The sequence below is a fragment of the Oryctolagus cuniculus genome, chromosome 1, assembly GCF_051225735.1.
Source record: "Oryctolagus cuniculus isolate XC-2025 breed Fujian yellow rabbit chromosome 1, ASM5122573v1, whole genome shotgun sequence".
Taxonomy (NCBI): domain Eukaryota; kingdom Metazoa; phylum Chordata; class Mammalia; order Lagomorpha; family Leporidae; genus Oryctolagus; species Oryctolagus cuniculus.
In genome coordinates this window covers 225,537,384-225,550,836 of record NC_142867.1, presented here as the reverse complement: position 1 = coordinate 225,550,836, position 13,453 = coordinate 225,537,384, and the positions used below count along the sequence as shown (strand labels likewise).

The 13,453-nt window shown below is 54.9% G+C and overlaps 1 protein-coding gene across 4 annotated transcripts in view; it reads right to left on the bottom strand.

Annotated features, from left to right (window-relative positions):
• The window catches only part of GSN (gelsolin), a 57,700-nt gene extending 44,553 nt beyond the window's left edge, over window positions 1–13,147 (bottom strand). For 3 of the 4 annotated variants that reach the window (XM_070056233.2, XM_070056239.2, XM_008273374.5), the window contains exon 1: window positions 13,090–13,147. The gene's annotated coding sequence lies outside the window, so the exon portion shown is untranslated. Of the gene's footprint in view, window positions 1–1,327; window positions 1,537–13,089 lie in introns of those variants that run through there. The other variant, XM_070056254.2, reaches the window with a different exon arrangement.
• Window positions 13,148–13,453: the final 306 nt, after the last annotated feature.

Here is a 13,453-nt window from a genome sequence, read left to right as displayed (position 1 = left end):
TCCAGCCCCTGCCTTTTAGACCTCCAGGTCTGTACCCTTCCTCACCCCCCAGCGACCCAGTCATCCACACGTGGGGCATCTACAGCAGATCTGCAGCTGAGCAAGTTGGCCCTTGTCCAGATCCAGACTGGAACGCGTCTCCGCCCAAGCCAGCTTCTCCAAGGCTGCAGGAGAGTCCAAGACCCCAAATTCCGGAGGGCAGTGGAGGGTCTGGGATCACAGACACAAATGAGCACTGTGTGCAGGCTGCCAGCAAATGGCCCAGAGGTTCCTGGTGACCTCTGCCCCGTGACTGCTGCAGTGCACAGCAGCGGATCTGGAGTCGTGGCACCCAAAAATGGAGAGGTCAAAGGGCAGGAGTTCATCTGGGGACAAAGGCCAAGGTCTTTCTTGAAGACCCCTCAGAAGCGTCATGGTTCCCAGGGATGGGTCAAAGCAGAGCTGGGTCTTGTTACTTCCACAATGGACTGATGACTTCCCCCCTTTCCAATCCAGCCCCCTGCCCTCCATGCCGCCCAAGCCACGTCCTCAGGCTCACTTGAGGGGCCACCTTTGGGTGCAGATGCAACTGCTCTGCCCCATTGCTCCCCATCTCAGCCAGCAGCACCACCATCCACCGACCCACACTATGGGCCAGGACATAGTCCTCCTCACTGTACCCCTTCCCCCACCTGCCACTGTCATTCTCATGTCCCACGCATCACCAGGTCCTGCCAGGTCAACTCCTGAGGGCTCCTAAAGACACCCTCTTCCCCACCCTGACTACAAAGGAGGTGAGAGGAAGCAGGCGACCCACTAGGAGGCCACTGCAAAGTCCCGGTCGCTGTTTCCTCTCGCTCCCCACTGGGATGCGGGCTCCTTAGGGCAAGCCCACACATCACTCCCCTCTCAGACTCCCCAGCGGCCCCCGACAAAGCCCAAGATCCTCAACAAACTTCTCAACGTCCAAACTTCATGTTCTGCTGCCAGGGGCCCCAACAGTCTCAGTTCCCCACACTTCCTGTCTCCCACCTACGAGCCGGGCTCCAGCCAGCTGCAATTGCCCTCTGATCCTGAGTCCCCTGTGTCACCTCCACACGGACTCTCCTCTGTGCCCCCTAGGCCCCCGACCTTCCCTGTCACACGGTATCGTAATGGTCTATGCCAAGTCAGCCTCCCCCGCAGACTCAGGGCCTGAGAGCCTGGGCTGGGGCCTCTCCCACTCACGATTCCCCAAGGGGCGGGCATTGTGCATGAAGTGCTGCCAGGGATGCCCGCATCACGTATCGGGGTGCCTGGGTTTGAGTCCCAGCTGCTCTGCTTCCCATCCAGCTCCCTGCTAATGTACCTGGGAAAGCAGCAGAGGATGGCTCAAGTCCTTGGATTGATTCCTGCCACCTGTGTGGGAGATTCAGGTGGAGTTCCGGGCTCCTGGCTTCAGCCTGGCCCAGCCTTGGTTGCTGTGGGCATTTGGAGAGTGAACCAATGAAAAAAGTTCTCTCTTGTGTCTCTCCTTCTCTCTCTCTGTGTCTCTCTGCCTTTCAGATAAATAAATATCTTAAAAAAAAAAAAAAAGATTCACCAAAAGAAGGACCGGTGTACTAGATCACCTGCATGCGAAGTGTGTAACACACACACACACACACACACAGCCCACCAAGAGAACAGATGCTGCCATCTATGGGCAAGACAAGCATTGCACACTTCCCCAGATGGGGACACTGGAGGCCCCAGAGTTGCCAAACTTTGGGTTCAGAATTAGCCCCAGCTAACTCCCCACCAGTCTGTCCTCCAGATCTGAAAGCCGCAGCAGCTTCAAAATGAGGCCCACACTCCACTGCGTCCAGTCCCCTGCCCACGCACCCCAGATGCAGCCAGAGACCGGTTTCCTTCCAGCACTCCGGGTCCCAGCCCAGCGCTCTTGCTCACTTCCTGTCTGCTGAGTGATATCCTCAGGGACGTGGCGGAGCAGTGGTGCCTCCTACCAGAGCTGTCCCCCCGCCGAAAGGCCAGTCTTGGGGTAGAGAGCTTGCCGCTAGAGAAGGCGTGCGAGCTTCCAGCACACCCACCTGTCCAGGCGACGCAACAGCAGCTTTCTGCCCTGGGCAGAATCGACGGAGCCTGCAGCAGGGTTTTCTCTTTGTGCCCAGCACAGTGGGAGGTCTTCGAAACTTGGTGTTCAGAGACCCCTTAATGGGTCTAAGAGCCGCCTCCAATAACTGCTTAGCATTTTCTGTGCCCCTGCCAAGTGCTAAATGCTACAGGCACTGCCTCATCCTCACAATAACTTTGCCAGGCAGGTATCATCGTTCCTGTTTTTTGAAGCAAGGACCCAAGTTCAGAGAGGAGCAGCAACATGCCAACGGTCACACAGCTAAGACGCATGCACCTTCCCCCCGAGTCAGGCTGCCTCCCCTAGGCCTTGGTCTCAGTAATGCTCAGGCTGTGAGGCCAGACCTCTCGCTCACTGGGGAAAAAACTTAAAGCTTTGGTCAATCAAGATCAGGGGTCAATAAATGTTTTCTAGAAAGGACCAGACAGTGGGGCCAGCACTGTGGTGCAGTAGGTTAATCCTCCACCTATGGCGCCGGCATCCCACATGGGCACCGGTTCGAGTCCCTGCTGCTCCACTTCTGAACCAGCTCTCCGCTATGGCCTGGGAAAGCAGTCTCCATATGGGAGACCAAGAAGAAGCTCCTGGCTCCTGGTTTCAGATCAGCCCAGCTCCAGCCATTGCAGCCATTTGGGGAGGGAACCAGCAGATGGAAGACCTTTCTTTCTGTCTCTCCCTCCCTCTGTCTATAACTCTGCTCTCAAACAAGTAAATAAATCTCTCTCTATCTCAAAAAAGGGCCAGACAGGAGGCATCTCAGACTTTGTAGGCCACCTGTCCTCACTGTTCCAGATCCTTCCTTGTCTGCTTGGTTTTTCTTTTTTTTTAAATAATACTCTTTAAAATTTAAAACCCATCTTAGCTCAGAGGCATATTAAAAACAGACAAGGGGATGCAGTCTGCAGCCTGCAGACCCACAGAGAATCGTGTTTATAATCTTAAGTACAAAAGCTTCTGGTAGAAGTGCCCACCAAAGCCAAGTGCTCCAGCCCTCGTCTGCATGGCTCCCCTTTGGACGGATGGCTTTCTACTGAGTCACGTCTAAAGAGCCCTACCTCGCTCCGCAGTCAGGCAGCACAGTGTTTCAAGAACTGTTCACATTCCAGGCGCTCAGCGCTGTGGACGAGACAGCCTGACCCAGCATGGGAAGAGCAAAGGGAACACAACTTAAAATAAAGGCAGGAGAACCTCGAAGATAAGACATTGGAAGACGGCTCTAGCCTGACTCCCACTGCTTTTACTGACCTTTAACCCTTACAGAGGACTTACTTCTTAAGTCCCTCACTTCTTAATTAGAGATTAGAGATCCCTGGGCCAGCACCACCAGCAGCACCTGGGAAGTTCGTTAAAAATGCAGACTAGGGGTTGGTGCTATAGCATAGTAGGCTAAGCCTCTGCCTGCAGCACCGGCATCCCATATGGGTGCCAGTTCAAGTCCCAGCTGCTCTTCTACTAATCTGCTCTCTGCTACGGCCTGGGAAAGCAGTATAAGATGGCCCAAGTGCTTGGGGCCCCTACACCCCTGTAGGAGACCACGAAGAAGCTCCTGGCTTCAGATCAGCCCAGCTCTGGCTATTGTGGCCATTTGGGGAGTGAACCAGCAGATGGATAGATTTTTCTCTCTGTCCCTCTCTCTGTCTGTAGCTCTACATTCAAATGAATAAAAATTTTTAAAAATTCAGAGACTTGGACTGGCATTGTGGCTCGGTGGATTAAGCTACCACCTGCAATGCCAGCATCTCATACCAGAAAACCAGTTCACATAAGTCCCAGTTGCTCAGCTTCAGACCCGGCTCCCTGCTAATGTGCCTGGGAAAGCAGCAGAAGATGGCCCAGGTACTTGGGCCCCTTCAACCCAAGTGGGAGACCTGGATGGAGTTCCAGGCTTCTGGCTTTGGACTGGATCAGCAACAGCCACTGTGGCCATTTGGGGAATGGACCAGAAGATGGAAGACTCTCTCTCTTCTCTCTCTCTCTCTCTCTCCCCCCCATCACTCTGCCTTTCAAACAAATAAATAAATCTTTAAAAAAATGCAGAGACCCAGGTCCTATTGAACCAGAATCTGCATCTTCACAAACCCCTCTGGGTGATCTGGTGCTCAGTGGGTTTGAGACGCTCTAGGTCCTCTTTTCTGGCCGACTGTGACATCGCTCACACAGCCTTTGTCCAAGGAGACAAAGGGATGGAGGCGTCTCTCGTGACATCACGGTGCTAAAGCCCTGCTCTTACACGCCCACACCAGCACCCTCACAAAACACTCGACTCCAGGAGACACAACTAGCAGACAGTGACCAGCCATGCGGTTGAAATCAAACATGTCACTTCCCATTTCATGGAAGGGGGAACAGGTTAGAGAGGGAAATGACGTATCTAAGACCACACGGCCAGCTTAAGTTGGGCATGACTGAAGCCTAGTTGCTTCACCTTCCCAGGCCTTGGGTTAGTAATAGAGAGAATCTTCCAAGGAGTACTTCAGAAAGCTCACAAGTGGTGGCGTGGCAACGAGAGGGCTTGCTGTCCACTTTGGGAAAGTCATTTGCCTTTTTGGGCATGAGAATTCCTGGTTGTAAAATGAGGTGGTGGCCAGGCAATTTCTGGGGCCCAGCTAGAAAAGTCAGAGCCTGGACACTGTGTTTTGGGGTGAGGAGGCAGTCAGTGGAAATGACCTCAGATCAGGTTCCAAGGGTCATTAGAGATACTCTGGGGCTGCAAACACAAAGTCAAGTGCTGTTGGAGGCAAAGGTGCGACCTGGCAGGGCCAGCAGCCACGCACCCTTTTGAGGCCACTTCACCCTGCACTGTGGGCTGGTAGGGATGCAGAGGATGCAGCCCACTTTACAGATGGAGAAACTGGGGCCTTAAGAGAAGCTAAGGTGGGGCTGGCACTGTGGCGTAGCAGGTAAAACCACCACCTGCACTGCCAGCACCCCATATGGGCGCCGGTTCGAGTCCTGGCTGCTTCACTTCCAATCCAGCTCTCTGCTATGGACAGGGAAAGCAGTGGAAGAAGGCCCAAGTGCTTGGGCTCCTGCACCCATGTGGGAGACTGGGAAGAAGCTCCAGGCTCCTGGCTTTGGATCAGCCAAGCTCTGCCCGTTATGGCCATTTGGGGAATGAACCAGCAGATGGAAGACCTCTCTATCTCTCTCTCTGCCTCTTCAAATAAATAAATAAATATGAAAAGAGAGAGAGAGAGAGAGAGAAGCCAAGGCTTCTTGCCAAAAGTATTTATCTGAAATGCAAACTGAACTGGCACCTTGTTGTCTTGGCTAAAAATGGCACCCCTAAGGGCAGAGGAGACCTAGTGCATTCCCCACACCATTCAAGATGAAAGCGGAAGTGTCTGCAAACACGAATTGTAGGGCCTTTTAAAAAAGACCACTGGAGTGTGAGAGCCACAGGGCTCCAAGCTAGCACACAAAAGCAGCCTGTTCCTGAATGATACAGTTCAACTGGTCTACCACTTCCTGCCCTGAAGAGCAGAAAGCCAAGCACACAGGCCAGGCCCTCTAGGAGTCTGAACACACCAAGGATCTGTCCCTGCCTGCTCACTTCCCAGAGCAGGTTTTGGGGTTTTATTTGGGGGGGGGGGTTTGTTTTTTTGTTTTGTTTTAAATATTTATTTATTTATTTGAAAGGCAGGGTTACAAAGAGAGGAAGAGACAGCGAGAGAGAGCTTCCATCCACTGATTCACTTCCCAAATGGCTGTAACAGCTGGCACTAGGCCAGGCTGAAGCCAGGAGCTTCTTCCGATCTCCAGGGATCCAACTCCTTGGGCCATCCTCTGCTGCTTTTTTAGGTGCATTAGCAGACAGCTGGATTAGAAGTAGAGCAGCTGGGTTGTGAACCGGCACCCATATGGGATGCCGGCATCACAGGTGGTGTCTTTACCAGCTTTACCAGCTCTGGCCTCCCCAGGGGCAGTTTATATCAGAGGAGATGCAGACCTGCGTGCTTACACTTGCCTAGCACACATGAGTTAAAGGGAAGCTCGGCCAGGGGACCGGCTCATGGTCTTAGGGCAAGGACAAAGCAGAAACTCCAAGTGCTCTCTGGTCTTCAGCCTGGGATCTTAATTCCTCATCCTTTACTGTTGAACTGTGCAAAAGTACTTGCAGAACGAAGGAACGAAGTTCAATGTTGCAGGGAAATGGCCCCTGCACCCTGGGACGGGACAGCTGGACTTTTGATGACCAGTTTCAGGAAAAGCTATTAAACGTATCATTTTTTGACCTGGAAATCCAGGGCTCTCCTCTAGAGAAAAAAATGAAGGAAGAGCAAAAACTATGCACTAGGATGTTCACTGCAGTTTTGCAACTTTAATAAGACAAGAGTAAGAGAATATGGTATATGCAAACCAAAGACAGAATAGAGTGATAAAAAGTCATGTCAGCATGGATCGCTGCCATCATTTAAAAAGTGGAACTTATTTTTTACAAATAAAATGCATTATTTCACTTCTTTCATTCTTTGTGTGATTGGAGTGAAAAAGTTTAACTAGAGTAAATATGCATTCAAAAACTCTTTTAAGGGACCAGTGCTGTGGCAAAGGAGGCTAAGCTACTGTCTGTAGTGCCGGCATCCCATATGGGTCCCAGCTGCTCTACTTCCAATCCAGCTCTCTGTTATGGCCTGGGAACGCAGTGGAAGGTGGCCCACGTGTTTGGGCCCCCATACCCACATAGGAGACCCGGAAGAAACTCCTGGCCCTGACTTCAGCCAGGCCCAGCCCTGGGCCATTGGCAGGTGAACCAATGGATAGAACTCTCTCTCTCTCTCTCTCTCTGCCTCTCTATGTAACTCTGCCATTCAAATAAATAAATAAATCTTTAAAAAAAACACTCTTTTAATAGGATCAGGCATTTAGCTTCGTGGTTAACACATCAGGCTGGGATGCCCACATCCCATATCAGGGTGCTTGGGTTCAAGTCCCAGCTCTGCTCCTGATTCCAGCTTCCTGCTAATGCGCACCCCGAGAGGCAGTGATGACGACTGAAGTATCTGGGTCTCTGCCACCCACACGGGAGACCTGAATTCCTGCCTTCCCACTTAGCCCTGGCCATTGCAGGCATTTGAGAGAGTGAACCAGTGCATGGCAGCTCTCTCTGTATGTACGGCTCTCTCTAATAAAATCTTTAAAAAACTTAACTGCTTTAGAAAATACATTTTAAAAGAATTCTTAAAAACACAAGCCAGTATTTATGTTATAACATTGAAGAAAAGCAAAAAGCCAGAATAGAAAATTATCCACGGAATGGTAAAAATAAAAATAGATTGAAAAACATCAGGAAGGAAATGAATCCAAAAGTTAGCATGGTTATCTCAGGTCAGCAGAATTGCAGGTTGATTTTGGTTTTTTAGACTTTATTCTTTTTTTTTACTTTCTATTATAAGCATTTAATATAATACAGGGGAGGGGGAAGGGGAGTGCAGAGGAGAGGCGAAGAAAGCACACGTGCCACCCATACCAGCAGCCACTCCCAAAGACTTCCCTTGTGTTTACTGAGTAGCCATCAAGAGGCCAGCCCAGCCACAGCTGCTGCAGCAGGAAACCAAGAGCCACGCCCCACCAGGCACGCTCAAGTGCATGGCACGATCCCTGGCTGGTCAGTAAGGCAGCCCCAGATGACGGTCCTTGTTGCGACTGGAAAACAACCAGACTGTTTGCTTAAGCAGCTCACCCTTCCCACTGGCACGGCCCCTTCACCGAGCTCCCTGCGAGGCTCTGCAGCTCCAGCCTTTCTGGATCCCTCTGGGGAAGAATGGGTTTCAGGGATACTTTATAGACCAGGAAGAAAGCTGGTCTCATCTCTTAATGTCTGGATTGAATGCAGGAGGTGCAGAGGCTCATCTCCAGGCTCAGCCTGATTCCTCGTGCATAAAACAGAGTCAACATCTCCCCCAGCACAGGGCTGCTAAATGATGGAAAAGGCAGCGAGGGGCAGGTGTTGTGGCTCAGCGGGTTAGGCGACTGCTCCAGACGCCCGCAGCCCACATCAGAGTGCCAGTTCTTCTTCTTCTTCTTCTTCTTCTTCTTTTTTTTTTTTTTTTTTTTTGACAGGAAGAGTGGACAGTGAAAGAGAGAGACACAGAGAAAGGTCTTCCTTGTGCCGTTGGTTCACCCTCCAATGGCTGCCGCGGCCGGTGCACCGTGCTGATCCGAAGCCAGGAGCCAGGTGCTTCTCTTGGTCTCCCATGGGGTGCAGGGCCCAAGGACTTAGGCCATCCTCCACTGCACTCCCTGGCCACAGCAGAGAGCTGGCCTGGAAGAAGGACAACCGGGACAGAATCCGGTGCCCCGACCGGGACTAGAACCCGGTGTGCTGGTGCAGCAATGTGGAGGATTAGCCTAGTGAGCCGCGGCGCCGGCCGAGAGTGCCAGTTCTAGCTCCAGCACTTCCACTTCTGATCCAGCTCCCTGGTCATGCACCCGGGCAGGCAGTGGAAGACGGCCCAAGTGTGTGGGTCTCTGTCACCCTTGTGGAAGGCTGGGATGGAGCTCCTGGCTTTGGTGTGGGCCAGCCCTGGCTGTGGTGGCCATTTGGGGAGCCAACCAGAAGATGAAAAATCTCTCTCGCTCTGCCTTTCGAGTTGATGAAAATAAATAAAAGTTAAAAAAAAAAAGACAGTGAAAGTGAAAGGGAAGCCCACAGTGTGTGTGATGCACACAGCAGCCATTGTCACTGCTTGTGACAATGTAGAATAGGGGACAGCACACTTAACGAATCCTAGGCCACAACAACCCGGTCTGCAAAACAGGGCAATCCATTCGGTCCGAAAAGACGAAATCCAAGAACAGGAGCTCAGCTTGAACACGGATGTCTGCTGTGAGCTGGCTCTGTGTGGCAGGCAAGCAGATCCACGCGTGGGCTGAGCACAAAGGCCTCTGACTCGGAGGCCATCAGAAGTGGGCAAGGCTGTCACCACGCTGCCTGCCCATGGTGCAGAATACATGAGCCCGAGTCTCGCAGCCCTGTGTCAGCGGCAAGGCCAGGGCTGCAGCCAGGCCCTCGGCTGCCCAGCCTTGCCCAGCACACCCACAGCTCTTCTCTGCCATATCCTCACATTGCTGATGTGGTCCCAGGCGGGGCAGGGACAGCAGGCGCATGGCAGCAGAGGGCTGGGGGAGGGGAAGCCGGCCGACGGCAGGAACCCAGCCTGCCTGTGGTCTCCAACTTCACAAACCACATGAGGCTGAAATATGACACAGGCTCACTCAGTTGAAAGGCAGGAGATATTTTTACTTAGCATCTCCCTGCTGCCCAAACCCCGGCCTCTTCCCCCTCTACACTCCCCCCAAAAAATGCATAACCCCCGGGACCTGCTTTTCCCTGCATCTGCTGGCATTTTTTCCAGGAATAACCACGGGGGAAGAGGTTAGATTTCCAGAGCATGGGCTCCAACGGTGAAAAGAAGGGAGGACGCTGGCTGGGCTCCCAACTCATCAAATGACCTCGCTCCTCAAGTCCTGTGTCCTGGAGCCTTGATTTCCCGAACACAGGGTCGCCTGCTCTACAAAGTAGGGTCCCATGCATTGTGAAGTTTGAGTTCAGGCACAGCCCTGGGAGACCCCTCCCAGCCTCCCTGCTGCAGAGCTGAGCCCCCCTTGCTCCTACCAGCCACAGCAAAACTCCGCCCCACCCCCCACCCCCTGCTCAGCACATCAGGGCCAGCGCACTCTACGGGAAACTTAGTGCATTTATCAACAGCTGCAGCTCTGTGGTCTGACGTCTGGAATCCCGACACCATCACCTAAGAGCCACACAACCCGCAGCGAGTCATGTGGCCTCTCTACGCCTCCACTTTCTCATCTGTCGAAAGGGAGTGAGACAGGGATTTGCGGAGGCAGACACAGAAGAGCCAAGACATGGGCTCTACCCCTAAGTCAGTGCCCCTGACTTCTCTCACACCTGCGGCCTCTGATAAGCATAGTGCCGGTCCCCACTGCCTGCAGATACGGGATGCTCAGGTCCCTTCCACAAAGTAGCAGAGTATGTGCACAGAACCTGCACACATCCTGCGGCCGAGCTGAAGTCATCCCCAGATCACTTAGAGTACCTAACACGAAGTGAGCACCACGCAAATAGCCGTCGCCCGGCTCTGCTTGGGCGTAATGACGAGAACAGGCTGCCTACGTTCAGCACGGATGCCATTTTTAAAACATGTGTACTTCTGGCTGCATCTGCAGACGCAGAAGCTGCAGACGCAGAAGCTGCAGACACAGAGGCCCAGCTGTCCACACACTCAGAGACTCGGACAGAGGCGATCGAAGCTTTCCCGAAAAAAACCAGAGACCAGCGCCTCAGTAAAGAACTACAAAGCCAAGCAGGAAGGCTCCCTGTGACCTGATAACCTGCCACGGGAGACCTCCCCTCCCCTCATGCCTAGAGAGAAGCGGCCCTACCGGCCCTGGGTGGCCAAGGAGCGGGCAGGCATTCAGCCCACGGCCCTGGCTGAAACGGGGGATGGAAGTGCACGCCGCTCTTCACAGTGGGGTAAGAGTTTGGGGGGCTGAGGGGCGCCTCTATACTCTTCCCAGTCTTGGAAACTTTAACGATTTGTTTGTTTGTTTGTTTTTTTCAATAGGCTAATTCTCCGCCTTGCGGCACCGGCACACTGGGTTCTAGTCCCGGTTGCCCCTCTTCCAGGCCAGCTCTCTGCTGTGGCCAGGGAGTGCAGTGGAGGATGGCCCAAGTCCTTGGGCCCTGTACCCCATGGGAGACCAGGAGAAGCACCTGGCTCCTGCCATCGGATCAGCGCGGTGCGCCGGCCACAGTGCACCGGCCGCGGTGGCCATTGGAGGGTGAACCAACGGCAAAAGGAAGACCTTTCTCTGTCTCTCTCTCTCACTGTCCACTCTGCCTGTCAAAAAAAAAAAAAAAAAAAAAAAAAAAAAAAAAAAAAACAAACAAACAACCTAATACAAAAGAAATGGGGCAAAAATGACACCACTGAAAAACTCAAAACAACTCAGCAGCTGTATCCAGTAGCTATAAGCTCTTGTCTGCTTTTAGATGAAATGCACAAGCGGCTGGAAACGAGACCCTCAGCGGGGCTTCCGGATCCGCCACTGCTCCGGGTCAGATCTGCCCTCTCTTTCACTTGGACCAGGCAACAACCTCCTCGGGCCTCTGCCTCCAGTTCTGCCCCTGCCGATCCATCCCCTACATCAGCCGAGAGGGAAGGAGAGTTTGTCTCCTTTGTCATTGTCACTGCTTTGGTCAACAGCCTTTCTCAGGTTCTCCTTGTCTTCAGACACTTAGTTTGCAACCCAGTTCCTTGTTTATTTACAGCTTCAGCTCCCACCACTGTCCAGTCTGGCCCCCTGGATGGCTCAGAAAACCTCAGTGCCTTTGCACATGCCGTTCCTGTTGTCAGGGTGACTCTTTCCCCAGTCCCTTTTCCTCCTGGTAAACTGTTGCTCATTTCGAGGGCCTGGCTCAGCCTGACAGCACTAGTCTGCCACAGTTGTGTCAATCACTTTCAATGGGAAGTGTCTTGACGACAGAGCTTTTTGCTCCTCCAGGACTCTTGGGTCCCTCATGGGCCAAGGCACAGAACACAGCAGGGAGGGAAATGCCACGAGAGGCAAACCTGCAGCTCCTGCTTCCCTGGGTCATGTCAGTCCATCATGAGAAGACTATGGAAAATTCTAGAGTGAAGTTCCCTTCCCTGATTCAGAGGGAAACCTTTGCTGCTGTGTAACTCACCCACGGGCCAACAAAAGCTGCCCCAGCTGTTTACAATTTCCCTGGCATTTATAAATAGCGAGGCCCCAGAAAGGGAAAGGCAGTTCAAAGGCGATGGGTGCCCACGGCCCCCTCCCACCTTCCCCTGCGCTCCAGGCCCTTACTATGCTAGGAGAGACACTAGCCAGCACCAACCAGCACACCCGGGTGTCTGTTTGGGGGCGGGGCGGGGCTTGGTCCTGCAGCCAATGCAACACCCCAGACAGACTCAAAAATCCCATTAAGGAAGAGTGGGTACAGTGCAGACTGGAACCGGGCCCCGTCCGGCTCTCAGGCCCTAGAGTAGTTCAGCTGCGCAAGGCGGGTGTGGTGGACTCCGGTAAGCTGTGGTCACTATCACTGCCCAGCAGCACCAGGTCCTGTGGCCCGGTCAGCACTGCAGCCCTGGGAGAACAGGACGTGCAGGATTAAGTGTGCATAGAGTCCCCGAGGCCAAACTGAAGCCTGGGGCGCCTCCCCAAAGGCCCCGCCTTCTCAAAGCCCGCTTGACTCCCTAGGACAGCCAGACTGTGTTCTGGGGGATTTTAAAGACCCCTAGCTCCCGCGAGGGTGTGAGGCCGCGATGGACAGAGGAGGGGCTACAAAGGAAGCCAAGGTCTCCTGTCCGCCCCCAGACCCAGTCCCAGCCTCCCAAAGATGGGGGCCGCCCACCTGGGCAGCCCAGAAGAGCAGCCTGCCCTGCACCAGGGGGAAGCGGCTGTCCTCATGTGGGGGCGGGCGAGCGGGCAGAGCTGGGCGCCCAGGGGGGAGGGAGGTTGCAATCTCGGACTAGAGCTCGGAAAGAAGTTTCCGCGTGAGTCAGGGAAGGGAATGCGCAGCGCGGGGCCGGGAGGAGGCGGCGGGCGCTCGCAGACCGCGGGCGGCACCGGGAGGCACTCTCCACAGCGCCGGGCCCACAAAGAGGAAGGAGCCCACGGCTGCTCATCCCCGGAGGGGGCGGGAAAGGTGTCCCGCGGGGAAGCTCCCAGCGCAGGCAGCGCCCCGAGCCGCCTGCCGGGGCGGACACGCTGCGTGCAGGCTGACCCGGGCCCACTCCGCGCACCCGTGGGGGCGGGGTCAAGGCGGCCTCAGGGGGCCTCCTTCGGCACCTAGGCCCCTCTCCTCTTGCCACACCCCCGACCCACTCTCCTCGGTCCCCGGCGAGACGGGCCAGGCGAGCGAGGAAGCCCCTTCCTCAGCGGCGGCCCCCCAGGCCGGGCGCGCAGGGAAGCACTCAGATCAGCCCGCGACCCCCGGGTGCCCCTACCTGCGGCTGCGGCGCTGGCGACGGCGGCTGCTGGGTCCAGCTGTGCTCAGCTGGTTCCGGGCGTCGGGGCGGGGGCGCTGCGGCGCGAGCGGCCGGGGGCCGCCCTCGGGGCGGGGTTGGGGGAGGAGCGCCGGCCCCTCCCGTGGGCAGCGGCGCGGACGGCGACTCTGGCTCCGGGCTCGCGGCGGGCCAGTGCCTGCGTGTCGCTGTGCACCGCCCTGCGCTGCTCCGCGCAGCCTGGCATCCAGCGCCCCGGCTTGCACAGGAGGAAACTGAGCCCCAGAGCGCGGAGGGACGACGTGAGGGAGCCTAGGGTGGGCCAAGACTGGGCTGGGTCGCGGGCAACGCTGGACCCGCGCCCGCT